Source organism: Mobula hypostoma, chromosome 10, assembly GCF_963921235.1.
Source record: "Mobula hypostoma chromosome 10, sMobHyp1.1, whole genome shotgun sequence".
Lineage (NCBI taxonomy): Eukaryota > Metazoa > Chordata > Chondrichthyes > Myliobatiformes > Myliobatidae > Mobula > Mobula hypostoma.
In genome coordinates this window covers 92442219-92466472 of record NC_086106.1, presented here as the reverse complement: position 1 = coordinate 92466472, position 24254 = coordinate 92442219, and the positions used below count along the sequence as shown (strand labels likewise).

At 41.3% G+C, this 24254-nt stretch overlaps 1 long non-coding RNA gene across 1 annotated transcript in view; it reads left to right on the top strand.

Moving 5' to 3' along the window:
- Positions 1 to 563: 563 nt before the first annotated feature.
- Positions 564 to 24254, top strand: part of LOC134353372 (uncharacterized) — a 62819-nt gene continuing 39128 nt past the window's right edge. The window contains exon 1 of the long non-coding RNA XR_010019600.1: positions 564 to 680. This is a non-coding gene — a long non-coding RNA (uncharacterized LOC134353372). The remainder of the gene's footprint in view (positions 681 to 24254) is intronic.

Genomic DNA, 24254 nt, shown 5'->3' with positions numbered 1-24254 from the left:
CTATACTAGACTAATAGCTTGCAGTTAAGGAACGAACATGGGAGGTGTAATGTTATTACTTACATCCTTAAATTTTATTTCATACAAATTATTTACAATATCTATCTACTTATCTTAAATAGGATTGCATAACCACTAAAAGTGAGGAATTTCAGACAAGCACATTAAGAATTCTTACATAAGTACCCCATTGCTTTACTCTAGAGGTTTTGAACAGCTCTGCATAGTTCCTGTTAAATGCTTACAACCTCATAGTATCCAAGAAAGCTAAACATTTTTAATTAGTATTTTACACTATAATTCTCGCTGTAGAATATTTGTTCCAGTGGGAGCATATTAAATTTAATTTTTTTGCATCATAAAAGAGGCTTACGGCCTGAAACACGCATACTTTTCAACTCCCCGGCTGTGGGCCCATTGTAAAATGGAGCCAGCTGCATCACCTGGGTTAATGGTGTTGAGCCTTGCTTTGAAGGTGATAATGAAGTACAGAGATCTCAGGTTTTTGGCACCAGTCAGTGTGGAATTAGTCAACCTCTGCAGAGCCTGGATGCTGCAATTAGTTCAGTGCTCATGGCTAGCAGGGTGGAAATGCAGCCTTTTCATATGCCTTCAGAGCTACAGAATAGCCAGCTGAGAAAGGTCCTGAAGATTGGCTGTCAATACATCTCCACATAAAGGTAAGATTGATGTGCAATTTTTATTATGCAGAGAGCTCTTAATAAAAAAGCTGCAATAGCTTTACAGGTATAATTTAGTGCTGGTGGAGATAACAGATGCAGTGTGGGGAACAGATCAGGGGTGGATTCTTCAGCATGCTGAGCACAGTGCCTCATATTGAGAGATAAAATTGAAGTTAATTCCATATATTGAACAAGGACTATTCTGTAACAAATGTGACATTTTAATCCCAAGATCATTTTATTTGTAAGAGGCTTAACCACACAAACGTACCTATCAGAATGATAATGATGGACACTGAATGGAACTTTTATCTGTAATAAAGTTAAGACAGACATTTATAGTATGCTATAAGTTATTAATTATTCCCTTTTTAACATTTTTGTATTGTAATTGTATGGGAAGATTTTAGTGCAAGGGTTTAACATTTCCCCATCTGGACATGCAGCATCATCGTTGGATGCTCCTGTCATAGAAGGTGCAGCACAGAAACACGCAACTCAGCCCAAATATGTTGTGTCATGATTTATAGTTCGAATAGACCCCACATCATCTTACCTCATCATAATCTTTATTCCTCTGTGACCTTTCCTATCTCCCTCCTTAGTCCTCCTCATTATTCCCTCCAACATGACCTGGGTACAGGGTGAAGCTGGTCCACTGATCATTCCCCTTTCTGACATAGATATGTTAGATTTGGTTATTTCAATAATCAGAACTAGAATCAGGTTTATTATCACTGATGTATGTCATAAAATTTGTTGTTTTGCAGCAAAATACACAAAAATAATACAAATTACAATAAAATATATATTGTATATATTTGTAATTAAGTAAGTAGAGCAAAATTAGTGAGGTAGTGTTCATGGGTTAGTTCATTATCTGTTCAGAAATTTGATGGCAGTGGGGAAGAAGCTGTTCCTAAAATGTTGAGAGTATGCCTTCAGGCTCTTGTACTTCTTTCCTGATGGTAGCAAGGAGAAGAGAGCATGTTGTGGGTGATGGGGGACCTTAATGATGGATGCTACCTTCTTGAGGTGTCGCCTTTTGAAGATGTCCTTGATGCTGGGGAGGATAGTGCCAATGATGGAGCTGGCTGAGTTTATAATCCTCTTCAGCTTTTTTTTTGATTCAGTGCAGTGGCCCCTCCATACCAGGTGATGATGTAACCAGTTGGAATGCTCTCCATGGTACATCTGTTGAAATCTGCTGCTCTTTGGTGACACAACAAATCTCCTCAGTCTCCCAATGCAATATGACCTGGATGCCCTCTTCATAATTACATCAATATGTTGGCCCAGGATAAATCTTCAGAAATGTTGACACCCAAGACCTTAAAATTGTTCATCCTTTTCACTGCTGACCCATGAATGAGAACTGCTGTGTGTTCCCTCAACTTCCACTTTCTGAAGCCAACCATCCATTCCTTGGCCATACTGAGTACAAGATAGTTGCTGCAACACCACCATCCAACTCCTGTTTGCCTCCTCAATACCATCTTAGTTTCTGTTATCAGTGAATTTGTAGATGGCATTTGCGTTGTGCCCAGCCACACAGTCACGGCTGTAGAGAGACTAGAGCAGTGGGTGGAGTGTAAAGCCAGTGTCAGTATGTTTCATGAAATATTATAATTGCATTGGTTTTCCTATGAAATATTTCCAGGTCAAGTGAAGCATAAGTCGTGTCCATGTTCACGGAGAAATTACAGTACCTCACAGAAACAGTAATTTGACCAAGCCAGCTCATAACACAGTTCATCCTTTGCATAAGAAGTAACACATTTTGGAACTAAGTAATGCTTTTTTGGAATTCAGAAACTAAATACAGCTGAAAACATCTTTATGGTTGTGCTCAAGAACATAAATGGAAAAATATAATTGAACTTGCACAAAAGCATAACTGGGCTACAGTTCAAGTATTGCACATATCAAGAAATATCTGAAAACAATGAAATCAATGCGATATAAATTTACTTCAATATTACTAGAGGTAAAGTGTTATTGGAATAAAGGAGTATTTGAAATAGTAGTGTATTTTTCTGTTGTAGATTTAAAAAAGGAAAATGTGTAGGTATTGAGTTCAGGGATAGAGGATTTCAGCTTCAATACCTCTCTGATAAACCATTATCCAATTATCCACAACTCTCAATGGTTTGGTAACTGGCTGACTGGGTGACACTTCTTACATTCTCGCTAGGTTTCTGTTTCCAACACCCCTTCAGACTCACCAAGGCGCCATTTTCCATGCTCCGTTTAGATTCACTGGGACCTATTTCCCATATTCCCTTGCAGCTCACTTGGACCCTCCCTCATACCCTTTAAACTTGGTGGGGCCATTTCGCACACTCCCTTAAAACTCACCAGGCCACTATTTCCCACAGTCCCTTTAAACTCCCCAAGGCATTATTTCCCACACAGCTTTTAAATTCACCATGCTTTGAAACTCGCCAGGCCTCTGCTTCCAACACTTACTTCAAATTCAAGAGGGCCACACTTCCTATGTTCCCGTAAAATTTACCATGGTCCTATTTAGGGTCAGAGATTCTTGGCATCATTCAACATGGAAACAGGCTCTATGGCTCATAGAGTCAATGCTAATAATCATGCCAGTCTATACTAATCCTACTTTCCTACATTAAATCCATATCCCCTGTTCCCTGCTCATTCAAGTACCCACTCCCATGTTACTTTTAAATTCACACCATAGGTGAGTCTGGAGCAAGAGGACATAGTTTCAAGATAAGATCATGTCATTTAAAATTGAGGACAGTAAACGTTTCTTGTCAAAAAAGGTAGTGAATCTCCAGAATTCTCAACCCAATAGTTGTGGGAACTACATCATTAGGAGTCTTCAATCCGAGAAGATATCTTTGAAAGATCAAGGAATTGAGAGCGAAGTCCATCTGGCACAAAATAGGCCTGGAATAGTCATATTAAATGATGACATAGGCTTGATAGGTCAGGCAGCCTACTACTGCTCCTATTACAAGCTGAGACCCTTCATCAGAGCTGCAAAAGAAGGGGGCAGAAGCCAGAATCAAATGGTGGGGGAGGAGTAAGGATATAAGTTCGCAGGTAATAGATGAGACCAGGTGAGGGGAAAGGTGGGTGCGTGGGTGGTGGACGGGGATGATGTGAAAAGCTGGGAGGTGATAGGTGGAAGAGGTAAACAGTTGAAGAAGGCAAATCTAATAGGAGAGGACAGTAGATCATGGAAGAAAGGGAAGGGGGGAGTGGAACCAGTAGTGGTGATAGGCAGACCATGAAGGCACAGGAGGATTCCTTTTTACCCTTGTGACCATGACAACTGTTATACCTGCCCCTACATTCTTCCATAACCAGCATTCAGGGCCCCAATTTGTTAATATTACCTACTTCCTTTACAAGCCTGCTCTACTGCTGCTTCACTTTGTGCTTTAGCTGTATTACCACATATTTTTTACAGTACATGCAAGCTCAAATAAAGCACTGACTAATCTCCTAAGAGGTGGTCTTGTTTTAACTGCTTAACATTCTTTTTAGCACAGGCCTTTTTAATCTTAGTCAGGTGAGTTTTAATCACATTCATATCTGCTTTGGTTTTGGGACATCATTACATGTGCTTCATTCACCAAGCTTGTGATGGGGCTATATTTGCTGTATTGGACCTCAGGTCTACTCAGACAGGACCAATGCATCCCAAGATGCAAATGACTTTTGGGTCTTCTTGGTGCCTAGTTCTGTGATCCTTTCAAAAATATCCTTTAAAATGAGATACCCAATCAAGCCCACTCCCATCATTGTTGTTTCATGGTGGGAGCTCTTAACAGTGCCAGGTAAGAGACGCATCTATCTTTGGCAGAAGCACAATAGTACAATTCGCCATTCCTTCTGTACATGTGCCAAATGTCATTTTGGTCTGTCTCAATGGAAAATAGGTTTATCAGACACATACCCATTCCTACATCGGTCTTATCATCTGCAGTATCAATGCACATATTTACATTGCTTTTTCAGTCAAAAAGATGGCCTTCAATCTATTGGCTTTATCATGCTCCTCTTGTTTGCAATATGTGCTGTTAATCTCTGACTTTTTCACCTCTTCATTACCCAACTTTACTGTGTGTGAACTAACACAGCAGAGCAGTTCAATAAACCTGCATGCTGCTATTTAGGGCCATCATTTTACTATCACATATCTTCTTCAAGGATTTGGATTCCGATGTATTATGCCTTTCCATGTAATCATTGTAAACTGGACTATCTTGAACAAGCATGCTGAAGTTCGGTGGTTCTCTTAACATCAATAGTAAGGCCTCCTGTGCTTTGCCCTTTCACCACCTTTTGAACTTCCCTAACATAGAGGTTTACCACTGATCTTATTCATAGCATCAACAAGTTGTGTGCATTGTTGCTGTTTGCTTAAGAATATTAACAGCAGGAGCTATAAAGTGCAACATGCTTCATTTAGGGCAGCAACTCTCAATTGAATAGTAGCAAAAAGCACAACTATGTTACCAAAGTCACACCATATGTACATACATCAATTGAAGACATACACTATGAGGAGTACAAAATACAGTCACCAGAATTGCTCGTTAATCTATTTTGTACATCCCCAAATTCTAATGCTTCATACATCTACATGAAGAAAACTTTAAAACAATCTTTATATGTATTTCTATGACCATTAAACTCTTCCTCATCAAATAATTATTCAAGATCCAAGTTTGCTTAATGTCATTTCCAGTACTCAAGTATAAAGGTGAATGAAATAATTGTTACTCCATATCGAATGCAGCACAAAAAATATATAAGATAAAAAACAAAATAATAAAAAACACAATAAATATAAATAGTTATATACATGGATTGATTGTATGCCCATAATGTCAGGAATTGTAGAGGAGGCTTGACCCAAAAGCAGAGCAGGTAGAGATGATGCTAATAAACTACAAAATAACCAACCATGAGGGGCCATGAAACAAGAGAGAACAGATATTAAACACACCAAGGCAACAACATAATAGAAGGCTAGGAGCAGCCTGTTGAGACTGGCTGGTTCAATGGATGAACAAGCACTGCGGATGAGAGATGGAGTTAAATGGACTGCAGGTGACGAGTTTGAAATAAGTGGTCGCTGGACGGAGACTGGGTGGAGCCTGTTAATGCAGGCTTGACAGGACCCCTACCCTCCTACAGAAGGTAACCAACAGCCCAGGATAATCCAGATGGGTCTGCTGTAACTCAATGAGTGTTGGATTCAGGATGAAATGAGATTTCTTCCTCAGTGCCATCCATTTCCTTGTCGAGCAGCCTCTGCATAGCCCGTCCATGATGATGCGAATCTATCAATTGGTGAACCATATGTATTGGACCTCCTTTCATCATCATTGGTTCCAAAGATGAAGGCTCGGGGGGGTTGAGTTGTCCATGGACTATAGGCTTGAGGCAGGACATATGGAAGGTAAGTGTGATCCTGAGGGATAGTGGCAGCTGGAGACAGTAAGTAACTGGGTTGAAGACATGGCTAATCTTAAAGGGCTGATTGAACCAGAGTGAGGTCTCACAGGAGTCGGTGAACAGGGACAGATCTCAGGTGGCAGACAGGCATGGTCCCCAAGCTGGAGTAGTCAGTCTGGGTGCCGCCAGCAGTCAGCCTTGTGGCAGCAGGCATAGTTGACAGCTAGGATGGGCCTCTTTGCCCTCTTCCGAGCATTCCAACATCTGTGTACCAGGACTCTGGAGGATGGGACCTCCTTCGTTGACTCCTCCATGGGGAAAATAGAGATTGGTAGTCATGAAGCACTTCAAAGGGTAACAATCACGTGGCAGAGGAGATGTGTAGACTCTGCAACAGATTGGCCCAGAGCAGATATATCATCCATGTGGAAGGATTAGAGGCTGTGAAGCATCAGACTAATTTCTCCACTTGTGGATTGGTGCTTTCTGATTGAAAGGTGGTCTGCAGATAATAGCTAGAGGACAAACACACTGAGGTGAGCAGGGAAAAGCAGAAGGCTTGCCAGAAATGGGAGACAAACAGTGGGTACCAGTCTGACACATTGTCCTGAGACAGACCGTGGAGGCAAACTACATGTTAGAGAACCAGGACCACTGTTTCTGCGGCTGACAGAGGTTTGGGGAGGTCAATGATGTGGACCACCTTAGAGAACCAGTTCACCACTGTCATGATCACCCTTCAGAAGGTGGCAAACATGTGATAAAATCCATGATGATGTGAGACCACGGGCAATGGGGTCCAATAGTGGCCTCTAGTGGCAGGAATTGACTGAGCATATTGAGGGCAAGAAGAGATAAACTGGCATACATCTGCGATTATGATGGACCACCAGAACTGGCATCGCAGAAAATCCAGAGTCTGCTGTGCAAATGGATGGCCGGAGAGGGGTGAGGAGTGGGGCAATTGGAGTGCCCCAGAGCACACAGCTGTCAACATGTACATGCAGTTATCACCGTAAGCAGGCGCAATCTGTAGGAACTAGCAGACCTGGTTCTCAACATCCTAGGTGATGAGGGTCATGCTGGAATGATGGGCTGAGGGTCAACCTCCATGTCAGCTGGGTCAGCTGTCATGACAGGGTGTCCGCCTTCGTGTTCTTGGAGCTGGGTCAATAAGAGTTAGTGAAGTTGAGTTGCTCAAAGAAGAAGGCCAAGTGAGCCAGACGTAGGTTGAGTTTGCTGGTCTACTGTATGGAAATGAAGTTCCAGATCCAGATCAGGAAGAGCTCGCTGTTTCCCTTCAGCCAATGTCTCCATTCCTCCAAGCCCTATTTAATGGTGAGTAGCTCCCTGTATCCCAGAGCATTAAAGCACTGGGTGGACTTGAACACGTACAAGAAGAAGGCATAAGGTGTGTCTTCCCATCCAGTCCTTGCTGAGAGAGGATGGCCCCAGCATCCATGTTGGATGTGCCCACTTTTACCACAAAAGGTCCAGAGGGGTTCGGATGGCAGGGAATGGGAGTGGTGGTGAAGCATTCTTGAAGGTGTATTCTGTAACTCCAGACCACACTATGCATGAAGTAGGTGGTTGGGTGCGCAAGTGATTTGGTGAAAGTTCTTAATGAAACAGCAGTAGAAATTGGAGGAGCCCCAGAAACACTATAGGTATTTTGAGGGAACACGGTCAATGTCACTTAACGATGGTGCACACTTTTGCTCTGTCCATGGTTATGCCGTGGGGGTGAAAGCATATAACCCAGGAAGGAAATGACTGGGGTGTGAAAATTACATTTCTCTAACTTGCAGTACAAGAAGATGCTGAAGGGCTGAACGGTCATGACAGACATAGTCCTGGGGGTCCTTAGAGAAGATAAGGATGTTGTCAATGTAGACGAATACATGCCTAAGTAGCATGTCTGGGATGATTTCATTGATGAATGCTTGGAAACTGGCTGCACTGTTGGAAAGTCCAAAAGGCATCACCAGGTATTCATGGTGGCCAATGGGTATTATGAATGATGTCTTCCACTCATCTCCATGGTAGATGCAAATCAGGTTGTACACACTCCATAGATCCTGTTTGATGAAGATCTGGGCCATATAGAGTATATTGAATGCACTATCCATCAAGGGGAGAGGGCAATAGTTCTCTTTAAACTTCACCGTGGAACTAGACAAGGCTGTCCGTTGAGTCCTTTGCTTTTTGATCTAGCTTTAGAGTCCCCTGTCATTGCTTTTGGAGAATCTAATGATATCTGTGATATTTTAAGGAGAGGTATCACCCACAAAATCTCGCTTTACACTGATGATATATTGCTTTTTATCTCTAATGTTGAGACCTTGCTACCTTGCGTACTTTCTTTACTCTCCTGTTTTAGCCAGTTTTCAGGATATAAATTGAAACTACATCAGAGTGAATTATTTCCTTTAAATAATTTGTTATCAATTAATACTAATCTCCCTTTTAAAATTGTAAGGAATCAATTTACTTATTTGGGTGTAACAGTCACTAAGAATTACAAACATCTGTTTAAAGAAAACTTTCTCAGTTTATTGAAGCATGTAAAAAGGATATCATTAAAATGGTCACCTCTTTCAATATCGTTGATTGGATGAATATTCTGCCTAAATTTATATATCTTTTTCAGGCTTTACCAGTTTTTATTCCTAAATCCTTTTTTGACTTTCTTGAATCTATTTTATCCTCCTATACATGGAAAACCTGACATACCTCAGCAACGAATTCCTTATATTTATTGTAAATGGTGGTTTTGTCATCCCCAATTAGTGGTGGCCCAGGTCAGAGTTTGCCCAGTCAAGAGAGAGATGACAAAGACAATCTTGGCTCATTCTGTAGAACACAGAGAAGGCTACAGCCTGAAGTGCAAGATGTACTGGGACAGATAGTTGTGGCATCAGGCATTTAGACACCCAACTCTGGGGTTCCAAGGGAGGGGGTTGACTGGCGCAGGGTCGGCTGTATCGAGACAGAGGACTGAGGTGATGAGCAGACTGTGTAATGTTAGTTCAGGTTCACTGGTCTGGTGAGTGAGACAGAAAACACTGACTGTGAATAAGTACATCAATCATTTATTTACTAAGAGTAAAAATTCAACTAAACATTCATGTTCTCCAAGTTACAGGCACTACAAAGCTGAATATTCAATAAATATACCTAGCTAAAGGTGTGCACAACGCATACCTTCCCAATGGTTATGTGCACTGCTTGCCTTAAACAAAGGAAGAGAGAGTAAGCCTATTTTGGCATATACATGTTTGGCACAACTTTGTGGGCTGAAGGGCCTGTATTGTGCTGTAGGTTTTCTATGTTTCTATTTTATATCTGGGGTAATTGAAACTCGACACCAGGTGGCTAACCAATGGGAAAAGCAGCTGCAGTTCCTAAACTAGCCAATCACAATAGAAGTGAATTTCAAAAATCAGCGTAAGCCGCAGGTCACACCACCCCTCAGAAGTTGCAAAACTGTGACAATTCAACCCTCAGACAAGTATGATCCTTGCGAACTCCCTACTAAGTTACATACAAAACACAAGAGTACAACACCCAATACTGTAAACTTAATAGTTAATCCCCCCCGCACTGACAGAATACCACAGTAGTCCACCAGCCTCCCTGTGCTCCTAAAAGCCACCAGCCTCGACCTGGAGTGTAATAGCCAACGAGCTGGTCCCCTACTTAATCCTATACACTGACTCTCAGATCTGTTCAACCAGATGAGTGATGTTACCCAACACCGTACGAATGTAGGTGCAGCTTTCTGGACCAAAAACAGTACAAGTGCCATCTTTCCTTGTGAGCAAGTAATCCAAAACTATCAAAATCATGTCTCGGAACAGTCTTGCCATACGATGCTCAGAAAGGCTATCATTCAAAATCTTCCTTCCTTTGTAATAACTATCCTATCAACCAGCATGGGCAAAGTGCTCATTCAGGGCACAAGGGTGGCATACATATGGCACCGCATATCAACTGCACCACCCTCTGTGAACCATGGGTAGGCCTAGGAAGAAGTTCCTTTCAGCGTCCAACAAGTGCCCGCCTCCACAACACCATTTAGCATAGACACAGCCGTCCAAGAATACTGTTACTGCTGACACTTGCCATCCATCTTACTACCTTGTACCTGTACTCAAAATACTACTACACTAACACTCTGTCAGTGGGGAAATCATTTTAAGAGTAGGACAAATGGTACATAGGGAAATACCAACCCTTAAAGCACTTACTCGACAGGAGCTATTAAGGCTCAAGTCCCTCAGACTGTTACCATACTCTGGGTTGAGGTTGGATGGAACAGACTACTCCCTTGCACCACCCCCAAAGAAGAATACCAAAACCCGAGAAGACAGATAATTTCCCTCAATGGATATTTTCTTTGTCATAAAATGCTTCGATATTAGTGGCATCCCTTCCGCGATGAGGTAAGGAGTCCTCATACAGATTCAGCAATCTAATGCATTGGTCCAGTGTGCAAATTCAAACACCATCCCCAGGAATGTATCACAGGATCTCCCACCACAAGTCGGCATCAACCACTTTTCCATTCTGTAATGCAGGGAGATACAAATCCACTCACTCCTGATAAGTCATTGTGTATTTAGAAAACATGTAACAACAGAACTACTGGAATTGTTCCCCAAATGCTTATGTCCCTCTGAAATGTGGGTATCTTATATACACAATGTTGTCCAAATTTCTACCCCATCTCAAATCTCACGTGGCCAGTATGAATTGTGAGTCATCCCTGAAACCAATTGCATGTGGGAATGTAATGCTCAAAGTAACAGATTAAGACACAATAAACTTGTAACAGATAAAAAAAAACAAGAAACAAAGTAATAGACAAAAAAAACAGAAGAAACAAAGTAACAGATTAGAACACAAAACATAAAGCCCAGGCTGTACTACTCTTTATATGTAACTGCAAAAACTTAAAACGGACAGTTAATTTCTCACAGAGAAATAGCACAGTTATCAGAGAACTGAGAAAGGGAAAACAACTGGGCAGGCCCAACACATTCACACAGTCTCTTAAAAGCAAATCACACACACACACAAAAGCAAACTGACGCGTGTGGCCAAACCTCACACTTCCCTGCATTCAAATCATTCATACTATTTACAGGGAACAGGGAAGCAGGTCAAATGTCCCCCTTCTTGTGAGAATGAGACATGAAGGCACTAACCACCACTTGATACCCACTGCTGCCAAATAATAGCTAAGGCCCTTTGCAGGAAATCGTGAATGGAATGTGAGGAATCTGGTAGAGGACAAAATGAGAACTTATCAGGAGGGGTTATAAAGAATGACCCTTCCCCCTCAACTGACACCCTTTCTTGTTTCTCTGGACAGTACTTCCTCCACTTTGCTTAGGGGGTGGGAGTGGAAACCCCATTTACCTGTTCCTCCAGGACCCAGCTTAAAGCAATGCTAAAAACATTTCTTTATAGGATAAGTGGGAATCCCCACTCCCCATCTGCTTACCCAACATCCATAACTGGCCTCGCGCAACTTCTTCTACCTACGCTAAACCTTGTAATATCTGAATAGCTGTACTTCCAGGATTGAAAAGCTCGCTAAAGTACCCATTTCTCTGTTGGATAAGCTCACTCTGGTATCCCTCTCATCCCACATCCTCACTAACCACAGGGCTAGAGACTCCTCAGACATTTGTCCATATCTATCCCTTAAACTCATTATTTCCTTAGTGGAGACTTCCCTGCGCTCTGTTGTCTCAAAGATGCCCATTGTACTATCCCCCACACATTCCTGATCCTCTCCCCCCTCCTCCTCCTGAGAGGAAGAAGCCACGGGCCAATGCGCCCCATGGCGGGTGTGGGAACACGTGATACTGGCCTGACCTGCACCTTTTTTGGACACGCAGGGGAGAGTGCAATCATTTTGAGAAGGATTTTCAGAATACCACTCCATTCCCTCTGCCCCATCCTCACCTTCTAGGCAGACATCCCCATTCTCTATCTACATGTTGAGATCATCAGCCTTCCTCATCATGGCTCGAACCTTAACAAGATCTGGTTGCCAATTAGCCTTCAGAGTCATCTCTAATTTCTGCACCTTCATAGCTGACATGCTATCTCTATATTCTTATCCTCTAACTTAGCAGCCTGACTCTGAGCCACCAACAGTAATTCACCCAGAATAATACAGTGCTGACTTAGGTCTTCCAATTCATTCTTAAGACTCACTATTGTGTTATACTGATGTCTTACAATTGCTGCTAACAGCCAGAAAGCATCCCACAGCTGTCCTCTCTCCTGGGAAAACCCGATGATTTAAGTATAGAAACAATGTGCTGCCCTACTTGAACCCCATTGAAATCTAACTGTCTGACCAATCTGCTGGCATCCCATCACCCATTGGTAGGTTAGCAAGACTTCCAAATCTCGTGCTATTATCTGTCCATCCTGGGAGTCTGCAACTCTCATTCGGGGGGGGGGGGGTCCTCTCTTTTAAATAACCTTTTAAAGAAATACATTTCTGCTCAGATAGCCAGATCCTGCTCACAGCACAAACATTTAACATTGAATCAGGTTCGTGGATCTGGCGAGTGAGGCAGAAAGCACTAACTACAAATGAGTATATTAATCATTTACTTACAAAGAGTAAAAAATTGACCAAACATTCATGTTTCCCAACAGACACTAAAAACTTGAATATTCAACAAACATACTTAGCTAAAAGGGCACACAGAGCATACCTTCCCAATGGTTGCATGCACTGCTTGCCTTAAACAAAGGAAGAGAGAAACTCTTCCACGTGCAATTTTATACCCAGGATATTTGAAACTGGTCACCAGGCAGTTAACCAATGGGAAGAACAGGTGTAGTTTCTAAACTTACCAATCATAACGGAAGCGACTTTCAACAACCAGTAAAAAGCCACACCACCCGCAGGACAGATGGTCAGTGGTTTCCTGCTACTTCAGGATTGTGAGCTCCTGTCAACAGATTATTTCCTTTAAGTGAGCATACTCTGCTAGGTCAATTATGGGTTCACTCATCTTATCACGAAATGTAGAGGAGGCTTGAACCAAAAGAAGAGCAGTGGAGACGATTTAGAAGTGTACAATATTTTACTAATAAACTCTAAAATAACAATCCACATGGGGCACAAAACAAGAGAGAACAGATACTTACCACGACAAGGCACCGAGGTAACTGAAGGCTAGGAGCAACTGGTTAAGGCTGGCTGATTCAATGTGTGAACAAAGAACTGTGGATGAGAGCTGGGTTTAAATAGGCTGCAGGTGATGAGTTGGAAACGAGTGGCCGTTGAATCCCATTAGCTGGGCGGAGACTGGGAGCTGCCTGCCTGTGTAGTCCTGACACATAAAGTGATGCTAGATTCAGAAGTGCCTGTACATAAGGTGACTCTGACAGGAAATGATAAAGTAGTGGTGGCGTGATACGGTAGTCGGTTTAGGTGTTGATTAGCCATATTGCTTGCGGAAAATAACTGTTTTTGAGTCTGGTGGTCTTGGCATGGATGTTACGTAACCATATCCCTAACAGGAGTGGGACTACTTAATTTGTAAAAGGATTAATTGATCCTGAGTATATTATTTCCCCTCAGTATTGATTCTCCATAGACTGTTCCTTTGGGTAAAAATAGCTCTTTTACCCGATATCAAAAATTCTTTTGCATTTTATACTAATTTGCATCCCTCTTACAAATTAAAGGAACGTTCACTTTGACTTTTATTTGCTTTCTTTTTTTCAAAGTCATTTGTCATCTTCTCAATCATAGCAGGAACAAGCAGTCTGGACTTTCATAGCAACAGCAAGGAAACAAAGAGAGATACAATGTCTTTGAACACCATGCTGGTCGAGTAAAGCTTAAAAGCTCAAGAAACAGAATTTTATCTTTTTGATGAAGCATATAACAGCACGCCAAGTTCTGCTGCAAAATTGTAAAACAGAACTACTGCTCTTGATAATTCAGTATTTCCATTTTTCAGATGCAGGTAATGAATCAAAATCAGAATCAGAATCCAAGCTAATATCATCAGAATATGTTGTGAAATTTGTTAACTTTATGGCAGCAGTACAATGAAATACATGATGAATTAATACCTGTAGAGAGAAAAAAACTGAGTTACATTAAGCATATATATGTCTATTAATTCATTAAGTTAAAACAAGTAGTGTAAAATAATATAAAAAAAGTAATGAGGTAGTGTTCATGGGTTCAATGTCCATTTAAGATGGCGAGTCACAGAGATCCTGAATCACTGAGTGTGTGCCTTTAGGCTTCTGTACCTCCTTCCTGATGGTAACAGCGTGAAAAGGACATGTTCTGGGTGGTGGAGATTCTTAATGATGGATGCTGCCATCCCAAGTCTCTGCTCCTTCAGTCTAGTACTGTACCTATGATGGAGCTGACTAATTTTACAAGTTTCTGCAACTTACTTCGATCTTGAGACGTAACAACACCACCCCACACCCCCTGCCCCCCGCTCCCATAAAAGACGGTGATACAGCCTGTCAGAATCTCTCCATGGTACATTTGCAGAAGTTTTCAAGTGTTTTAGTTGACAAACCAAATCTCCTCAAAGTCCAAATGAAATATAGCCATTGTCTTGCCTTCTTTATAGCTGCATCAATATGTTGCATCCAGATTAGGACCTCAGAGATATTGACTTGCCTTGCCTTACAAGTCACAAAACGAAAGACTGTGTAGCGCGCCACTCCTCACATAGACTGTAGGTGGCCATTGACTCACAAGGAGTTTATCCGTCCTTTGACAGGTCTTGTTTGTAGTCCTGCTTTTTGCTGGACGCCAACCCCCTAGGTCTGAGTCGATGTAGTAGTAGTAGTAGTAGTAGTAGTAGTAGTAGTAGTAGTAGTAGTATTAGATATTGACACCCAGGAACTTCAAATCACTCGCTCTCTCCACTTCTGATTCCTCTATAAGGATTGGTTTGCGCTCCCTTATCTTTCCCTTTCTGAAGGCAACAATTAGCTCTTTGGTCTTGCTGATATTGAGTGCAAGGTTGTTGCTGTGACACCACTGAACTAACAGGTATATCTCACTCCTGTACGCCCTTTCATCACCATCTGAAGTTCTGCCATCAATGGTTGTACCATCAGCAAATTTATAGAGGGCATTTGAGTCATGCCTAGCCACACAGTCATGGGTGTAGAGAGAGTAAAGCAGTGGGAAAAGCACACATACCTGTGGTGTTGCAGTGTTGATTGTCAGTGAGATGGAGATGTTATTTCCAATCCACTCAGATTGTGGCCTTCCACTTAGGAAGTCGAGGATCCAGTTGCCAAAGAAGGTACAGAGGCCTAGGTTCTGTAGCTTTCGATCAGGGTTGTAGCAATGATGGTGTTAAATGCTGAGCTATCGTCAATGAACAGCATGCTGACATAGGTATTTGCATTGTCCGAGGCGATCCACTGCTGTGTGAAGAGCCATTGAGATTGCGTCTGCTGTAGACCTATTGTGGTGATAGGCAAATTGCAGTGGGTCCAGGTCCTTCCTGATACAGGTGTTGATTCTACCCATGACCAACCTTTCAAAGCATTTCATCACCTTTGATGCGAGTGCTGCTCTTCTAATACATCAACTTACACCTCACCTGGACCCCACTCCTCATTCTTATTTCAGCAGCTTTTCATCATTCTTATTCTTTTTGCTTTTCTCCATCATTTTAGCTCTCCTGCCTTTCCCCACAACTCATGCTGTTGGCTTGGAGGAACGAGGGAGAAAGAAGTAAACAGTCGACATTTCAGGCCATGACACTTCATCGGGATTGGATCAAGCATCTGCAGAATCTCTTGTGTTTATGACATGCTGTTGTCTTTATTCTTTCCTGCCTTCTCTTTCTCCACCACTGTATTTACTAATAGTGTACCAGCTTTTAAAAGTTATTTTCAAGTTCTGATTAAAGGCCACCAGCCAGTGTTTCTGACACTGTCTGATTTCCTGAGTTTTTCCAGTACTTTCTGCTTTCAAGTAAGAATAGGGGCTTGGAGAACAGAGAGAAGAAATTGACTGAGCAAATGTAAACAGAATGAGGGTGGGAAATAATATTTATTCAGAACGAGAATGTGATTTGGCCATAAAGGGATGCAGAAGGAAAGAAAGAAAGTAAATTATGAACTAATGTAATGATAATTTGATTCTGCTGACAGAGCAGGGTTTTCCTCCTCAGGCTGGATATCCCACAGACAGAGTCATGCATCTTCTCCTTGAAATCTACTCTGATCCACCTCCCTGGTTAAGATATATTTGGAATGCAAAGCAATATTCTGTCCCGATTCCTGGGACTCTCAACAAATAAAAAAGTATGAAACTCCACCAGTTTTGCTTTAAAGACACTATTAAAGCTCAATATATAACATCGCTCTGCGACGACACCGGTGCCAAGCTGTATGGGTCCGAATGTCCTTCCCTTGGACAACATCGGTGGCGTGGAGAGGGGAGACTTGCAGCACGGGCAACTGATGGTCTTCCATACAACCTTGCCCAGGCCTGCACCCTAGAAACCTTCCAAGGCGCATATCCATGGTCTCATGAGACCAACGGATGCCTATTTATTTTTATATAACAATCTTCAAACAAGACAAAGGCATCAACAGGTGAAGTTTGTTATGAGGGTTGAGGTGTGAGGGGACATATTAGGCTTTCTCCATCAATATAGAAGTTCTTGCAAGTTTCCCTGAGACTTCTCTCTCTCTCTATCCATTAGACAGTACCAGTAGGAGATGGGCTGGAGGGAAATAAGGCAGGTCTTTTGTTATCACTGACAGTTACTGCCACTGGATGGAGAATGGAGAGTGTGAATGCCCTGACGGGGATAAAAGAACAATGTTCACAAGAAGCAGTATAATCCTCACAACCTCAGTATTCTCATCATTCTGCTCAATTGTGGAAAAAATCCAGTCATCCAAGTTTGAATTCCTATTTGAATTCTTATTTACTGCTAAATATGTAAAAAATCAAGTGGAAGAGCCTTGTGTATATCTTTAATACTTCCATTATTCAAAGGACATTTAATTGTCTCTGTGATACTTCTTGCAGAACTTGACTAGAGATGGCTGTTGTCATTTACTACTGTGGAGATAGTTTGCCACCTTCAGGAAATGTGCTGTATCACATCCATGATCAAATTTTAGAAAATGAGTGATGTTTCAATTGGACAACTTGTAAGGATTTTAGAAGTGCAAAGACTTAAATCCCAACTTTTCATCTTGAGGACATGAACTTGAACACAGCCTGGCCTAAGAAGATCACTTCTTCTCTGTTTGTGCTGAGTCAAATGTAAATAAATTGATGTTCCATGTTCAAAATGTATTTTTATTGATGTACATATCTATTACCATATATTACTTTGAGATTCAAAAGAGAAAAGAAATACAGTAGAATTTATGAAACACTATACCTAGGCAGAAAAAGATTTGCAATCAATGTAATAAAGAAGACAAACTATGAAAAATTAAAAACTCAAAAGTGAGGTTGTCATTCATAGCACCTGTACAGAGCAGTGTTGATTGAAGCTATCCATGCTGGTTCAAATCCTGACACTTGTAGGGTAATAACTGTTGCTGAACCTCATGGTGTGTGACCTACACTACTTCTGCCTCGTGTTTGTAGTGAGAAAAGTGCATGATCTGGATGGTATGGGTCCTTGCTGATGGATGCTGCTTTCTTGTGGTAGTGTTCGATGTAAACGTACTGAATGGCTGTAGATACCATATACTGTTGCCATTCCTGGACATTGGTGTGTCAATACCAGGCCATAATGCAACCAGTTAGGATACTCTCCACTGTGTATCTATAGAGGTTTGTCAAAGTTTTTGGTGACATGTCAGTTCTATGCAACATTCTAAGTAGAGCCACTGTCATGCCTTTGTTGTAATGATGCTTATTTGCTGGTCACAGGACAGAACCTCTAGTATGTTAACTTCAATGAATTTCGAGTTTCTGATTCTATCCATCTCCGCTTCCTTAATGAGGAGTGACCCATAGACCACTTATGTTACAGATTCCTACCATAAAATGTGCTAGTAATTCCATTCAGAAGGCCAAGATGGTTCAAGTTCAATCAGGTATCAAAAAGATTACTGATATAGCAAAAAAGGAAGAGTAAATTGCTAGGTAATTGTACTTCAGGATGTTCCTTTCAAATTAGGGAGAGCCAGCATAGCTTTATGCGGGGGTGAGTTTTTTGATGAGATGTTGAGGGTGATCGATAAAGGTAGAGCTGTGGATGTTGTTACATGTATTTTAGTAATGCCTTTGACAAGGGAAGCTCATCTAGAGATTAAGATGCATGAGATTGTGACGGGATCCTGAAGTACCCCTATGAACTGTTGTTTTGAAAAGAAAGAGAGAGAGAGAGAGTTATTTAACACCAACAGCTTGTTTGTAAAAGAGAGAGAGAGAGACAAAGACTAACTGTTGGACTGTCACTTTAAGGCACTGGAAATAACTTTGGATTTCTACTGAGTTGGATTTCTGCTGAAGTGGAGATAGCACCAAGCAGCTCGTAAATTGCTATGGTGACCAAGGGTGTTATTAAATGGACAATTGATGTTATGATTTTCGGCAGGTTGTTAATACTTCTTCAAGGACTTTTTGCCTGCTTGCATTTCTTAACAGAGAGAGGAAGGAGGAGTTGTTTGAGTGACAGTTGATGCTCAGCACGGGAAGATAAAATAGAGGTCAGATGATACAGACCTAAATAGGAGGTTCTGGACACTGAATGAGCTTTGTTGTGCCCGCGGGAAAAGTGGGGTTTGGAGGATCGATCAGGCGGATCGATCCATCGTTCTTGCAGTGGAAAGAGGAAAGGGGTTGACTGGAGGGGAGTTGTCCATGTGTCCACCCTCGCTTGGGGGATAGCTCCACCACAGAAAACTGGTCCCCTTTGTTAAAGTCACAGTCGGTGACTTCTAAAGGATTTCGAAGGACAACAAGAAGATTGACAGCGTCAGCTCACCTGAAGACTCAAATCTCTCCTTCTCTCTCTCTCCATCACTACTTAACTCAATACCATGAACTGAACTGAACTGTACTTTACTCATCATCGGAAGACTGTATCTTTTTACCCCTAGACTTAAAGAAGCTTGGTTTTTCATACATATATTTCCACACTTACTGATATACTTATTTATATGTATAATCATTGCTAACCTGTTTGATTTATCTACATTTATATTACAGTATTGTGTAGTTACTAATAAATATTATCAGTTTATAGCATTTCTGGACTCCAAAGTGTTTTCCATCTCTGCTGGTTCTTTATTGCCGTCACGGGTTTCGTGACAAAGATCAATAGTGAATTGGCTATTTGGATTCAGAGCTGTCTATACATAGAAGACAGAAGGTAGTGGTTGATGGGACTTATTCTAGCTGGAGGTCTATGATTAGTGGTGTTCCAGAGTGACCTGTTCTGGGACCTCTCGTGTTTGTGATATGTATAAATGATCTGGATGAAAATGAAGGGAGGGTAGGTTAGTAAATTTGCCAATGATACAAAGGTTGGTGATATTGTGGATAGCATAAAAGACTGGCCAAGAATGCAGCATGATATAAATCATTTGCAGATTTGGGCAGAGAAATGGCAAATGGGGTTTAACCCAGTCAAATGGGAAATGTCTGGGAGGTGAAATGTAAAGTGACAATACACAGTTAAGGGAAAGACCCTTAGTATTATTGATCAGCAGATGGATTTTGGGATTCAAGCACCTACGCAGATAGGTAGGGTGGTTAAGAAGGTGTATGAGTATATTGCATGCTTGTCTTTGTTAGTCGAAGCATTGATTTCCAAAGTCAGGGAGTTATGTTGCTGCTTTATAGAACTCAAGATGGGCAGCATCTGGAGTGTTGCATACAGTCTGGTCACCCCATTATAAAAAGGACATTGAGGCTTTAGAAAGGGCGCAGAAAGGTTTACCAGGATGTTGACTGGATTACACGTCACGTGCTATGAGGCCAGATTAGACAAAAGTGGGTTGTTTTCTCTGGAGTGGCTAAGACTGAGAGGAGATCTGCTAGAGATTTATATGATTATGCAGCATAGATAGAGAAGGCAGACAATATCTTTTTCCCAGGATTGAAATATCTAATAGCAGAAGGCATGCATTTAACGGGAGGTAATTTCAAAGGAGATGTGAAGAGCAAATGTTGTTACTCAGTGGGTGCCGGGAATGCACTACCTGGAGTGATGCTAAAGACAGATACATTAGAGACTTGTAAGAAATGTTGAGATAGGCACATGAATGTGAGAAAAATGGAAAGATATGGACATTGTGTAGGCAATGGGGATTAATTTAGTTGGCCATTTGATTATTAATGTAATTGGTTCGACACAACATTGTGGGCCAAAGGACAAGCTCCTGTGCAGTACTGTTCTAGGCACAATGTTCACTGCAGCTCAGCCTTACTTTGGGATGGATAGATTGGATTTGTGTGTTCTTATGGACAGAGCTTTATTCTGATGAATGATCCTGGACCTTAAGCATTAACTTTTTCTTTCCACACATGCTGCCTGAGTGTTGAGTGCTTCGAGTATTTTCTGTTTGATTCCCTCTATATCAAACCATATTACCGTGCCTGAAGGAATAGTGTTAAAGAGGTACCATCTACTTTGTTGGATTGTCTTCAATCATGAACCTGACCTGGGTGGAGGGGGCCAGATAGAAGTAATTTCATTTTGGACTGAATTGGCACTCCTGTTAAGCTCATAATAAAAGATTGAGTAGCTTAGAGATGGTATGGAAACCAATTGCTGAAACAAAGCTACAAAATGAGCAGATATTCTGGCAGGTATTTTTTCAAAATGTAGAGGTAACATACTGGTAAGTAAATGGGCAAGTGTGCAACTAACAACTTGTCAAAGTTAGTTGAGTAAGCTGATCATGAGGATACAACTTTCAAAAGGAGAGAATAGATGAACATCTAGAAATAAAAGGTATAAAAATGAATAGAAAGCAATGGATTTCAAAAAGGAAAACCATGCTCAGCCAGTCTGATTTTTCTCTGATTTTTTCCCTCAGATATAATAATGATACAATAGATATGTTTTATCTATATTTTCAAATAACCTTTAAAAAAGTACACCATAATAGTCTAATAAATATTATAATGAGGTCAGAGAATCTGAACTAATGGGACATGTAGCAACATGATTTTTTCCTGGATAGAAAGCACAGAGAGGGAGTCAAAGATGGTAGGAAATATAGTTTCACAGAACTCAAAAGCACAATTTCTAAATTTGCTGTTGTGATCATATTAATGGGGTTCGTCAAGAGTAAGAGGAAGTACGCAGAGGATACCAATCAATTTAGAGAAAGGACAAATAGTGAGGAAGTATATTTTAAAAAAAAATAGAAAAGTTAGTCATTATTTGTAAGGGTTCATCTGAGCCATAAAGAAATGCATAGCACTTGAATTTATTTCCAGAGGACAGAATTGAAACAGGGGAAAACTATGCAAAACCTCTACTAAATCTTGATTAGACTGCTTGCATTACTACATACAATTCTATTTGCTGCATTATGAAAACAATATAAAACTGTGCAGAGAGTGAAGAGAAGAATTACAAAGATGATACCAGAAATGTATTTTAGTACATATCAGAAAAGGACAAATGGAACCAACCTGTTTACTTTTGAGAAAACAAGCAGCGGAGTGACCTAACAGAGGTTACGCAAATCTGTGAAAAGCATTAACAAAGTGAATACAAGGATAATGTTCCCCTGCTGTAATGAGAAGAAGCATAACTGGAGGCATTCAATATGGTATATAATGTTTATGCTATTAGTACACAACAGAATGCAGAGTGGCTGCTGAAAAAGCTGCAAAATTAAACAACATTAAGTGAATTTTTTGGCAGTATCATTTAAAATAAATCTGCAGAGATCCTGTTTTGGTAGCTTTGATGTCTTTAATAACTTTGTCATGAACATTAGTTGCACATATAGAGATATCCCAGGTTAAGACAAGAGTAGGGCCAGAGATGATATGATTCGCTAAATCTTGCTGATTATATTTACATAATTGATCCAGTTCAAGGTGGTATGTGTGGGTCATGATTGTCTATATTCATATCTCCCTTGAGAATAATGAATCATGGGGATAATGCCAATGTTGTCACGGCTGGATTGTGATAATAAACTTTGCTGAAAGAAGAGGGCTCAAGAATGCCTAGCATTGGAGAATATTTTGAAGTGGGAATTATATATTGACATACCCAACAGATAAAGGCATTAGCAGCATCAGAAAATTCATGTGATTCTCGCAAGAATATTTATGTCATCTCAATTGGCACATGGAAAGTAGGGAAAATTGGCAAAGATATAACAGAAACAAATAATATTAGAATAAACCTCATCATGTCCAGTAGCTGTTCAACTTCAAACACTGTTTGAAGTTTTCTGGATGGTTAGATCATAAGACCATAGGATATAGAAGCAGAATTAGGCTATTTGGCCCATCAAGTCTGTTCTGCCACTTCATCATGGCTGATCCAATTTTCCTCTCAGCCCCAATCTCCTGCCTTCTCCTCATACCCTTTCATTCCCTGACCAATCAAGAATCTATCAACCTCTGACTTGTCCTCCACACGCACCTTGGCAATGAATTCCACAGATTCACATACCCTTGCTAAAGAAATTCCTCCATATCTCCATTCTAAAAAGATGCACCTCTGTTCCGAGGCTGTGTCCTCTGGTCCTGGTCTATCTTCCACAGGAAACACCCTCTACTCTTCTTTGAACCCTCTCCAGTGGCAGAATATTGCTTCTAGGGGCCCAAAACTGCTCACAATACCCCAAGTGAGGTCTCACCAGTGCTTTGTAAAGCCTCAATATTACATCATTGCTTTTGCACCTAGTCCTCTTGAAGGGAATGCTAACATCACATTTGCCTTCCTCACCACAGACTCAACCTGCAAATTAACCTTTAGAGAATCCTGCACTAGGACTCCCAAATCCCTTTGTACCTCAGATTTTTGAATTTTCTCTCCATTTAGAAAGTAGTCTACCCTTATATTTTTTGTACCAATGTGCATGGCCATACATAGAACATAGAACATAGAAAATAGAACATAGAATAGTACAGCACAGTACAGGCCCTTCAGCCCACAATGTTGTGCCGACCTTCAAACCCTGCCTCCCATATAAGCCCCCAACTTAGATTCCTCCATATACCTGTCTAGTAGTCTCTTAAACTTCACTAGTGTATCTGCCTCCACCACTGACTCAGGCAGTGCATTCCACGTACCAACCACTCTCTGAGTGAAAAACCTTCCTCTAATATCCCCCTTGAACTTCCCACCCCTTACCTTAAAGCCATGTCCTCTTGTATTGAGCAGTGGTGCCCTGGGGAAGAGGCGCTGGCTATCCACTCTATCTATTCCTCTTATTATCTTGTACACCTCTATCATATCTCCTCTCATCCTCCTTCTCTCCAAAGAGTAAAGCCCTAGCTCCCTTAATCTCTGATCGTAATGCATACTCTTTAAACCAGGCAGCATCCTGGTAAATCTCTTCTGTACCCTTTCCAATGCTTCCACATCCTTCCTATAGTGAGGTGACCAGAACTGGACACAGTACTCCAAGTGTGGCCTAACCAGAGTTTTATAGAGCTGCATCATTACATCGCGACTCTTAAACTCTATCCCTCGACTTATGAAAGCTAACACCCCATAAGCTTTCTTAACTACGCTATCCACCTGTGAGGCAACTTTCAGGGATCTGTGGACATGTACCTCCAGATCCCTCTGCTCCTCCACACTACCAAATATCCTGCCATTTACTTTGTACTCTGCCTTGGAGTTTGTCCTTCCAAAGTGTACCACCTCATACTTCTCTGGGTTGAACTCCATCTGCCGCTTCTCAGCCCACTTCTGCATCCTATCAATGTCTCTCTGCAATCTTTGACAATCCTCTACACTATCTACAACACCAGCAACCTTTGTGTCGTCTGCAAACTTGCCATACCCCCACATCCAGGTCGTTAATAAAAATCACGAAAAGTGGAGGTCCCAGAACAGATCCTTGTGGGACACCACTAGTCACAATCCTCTAATCTGAATGTACTCCCTCCACCACCACCCTCTGCCTTCTGCAGGC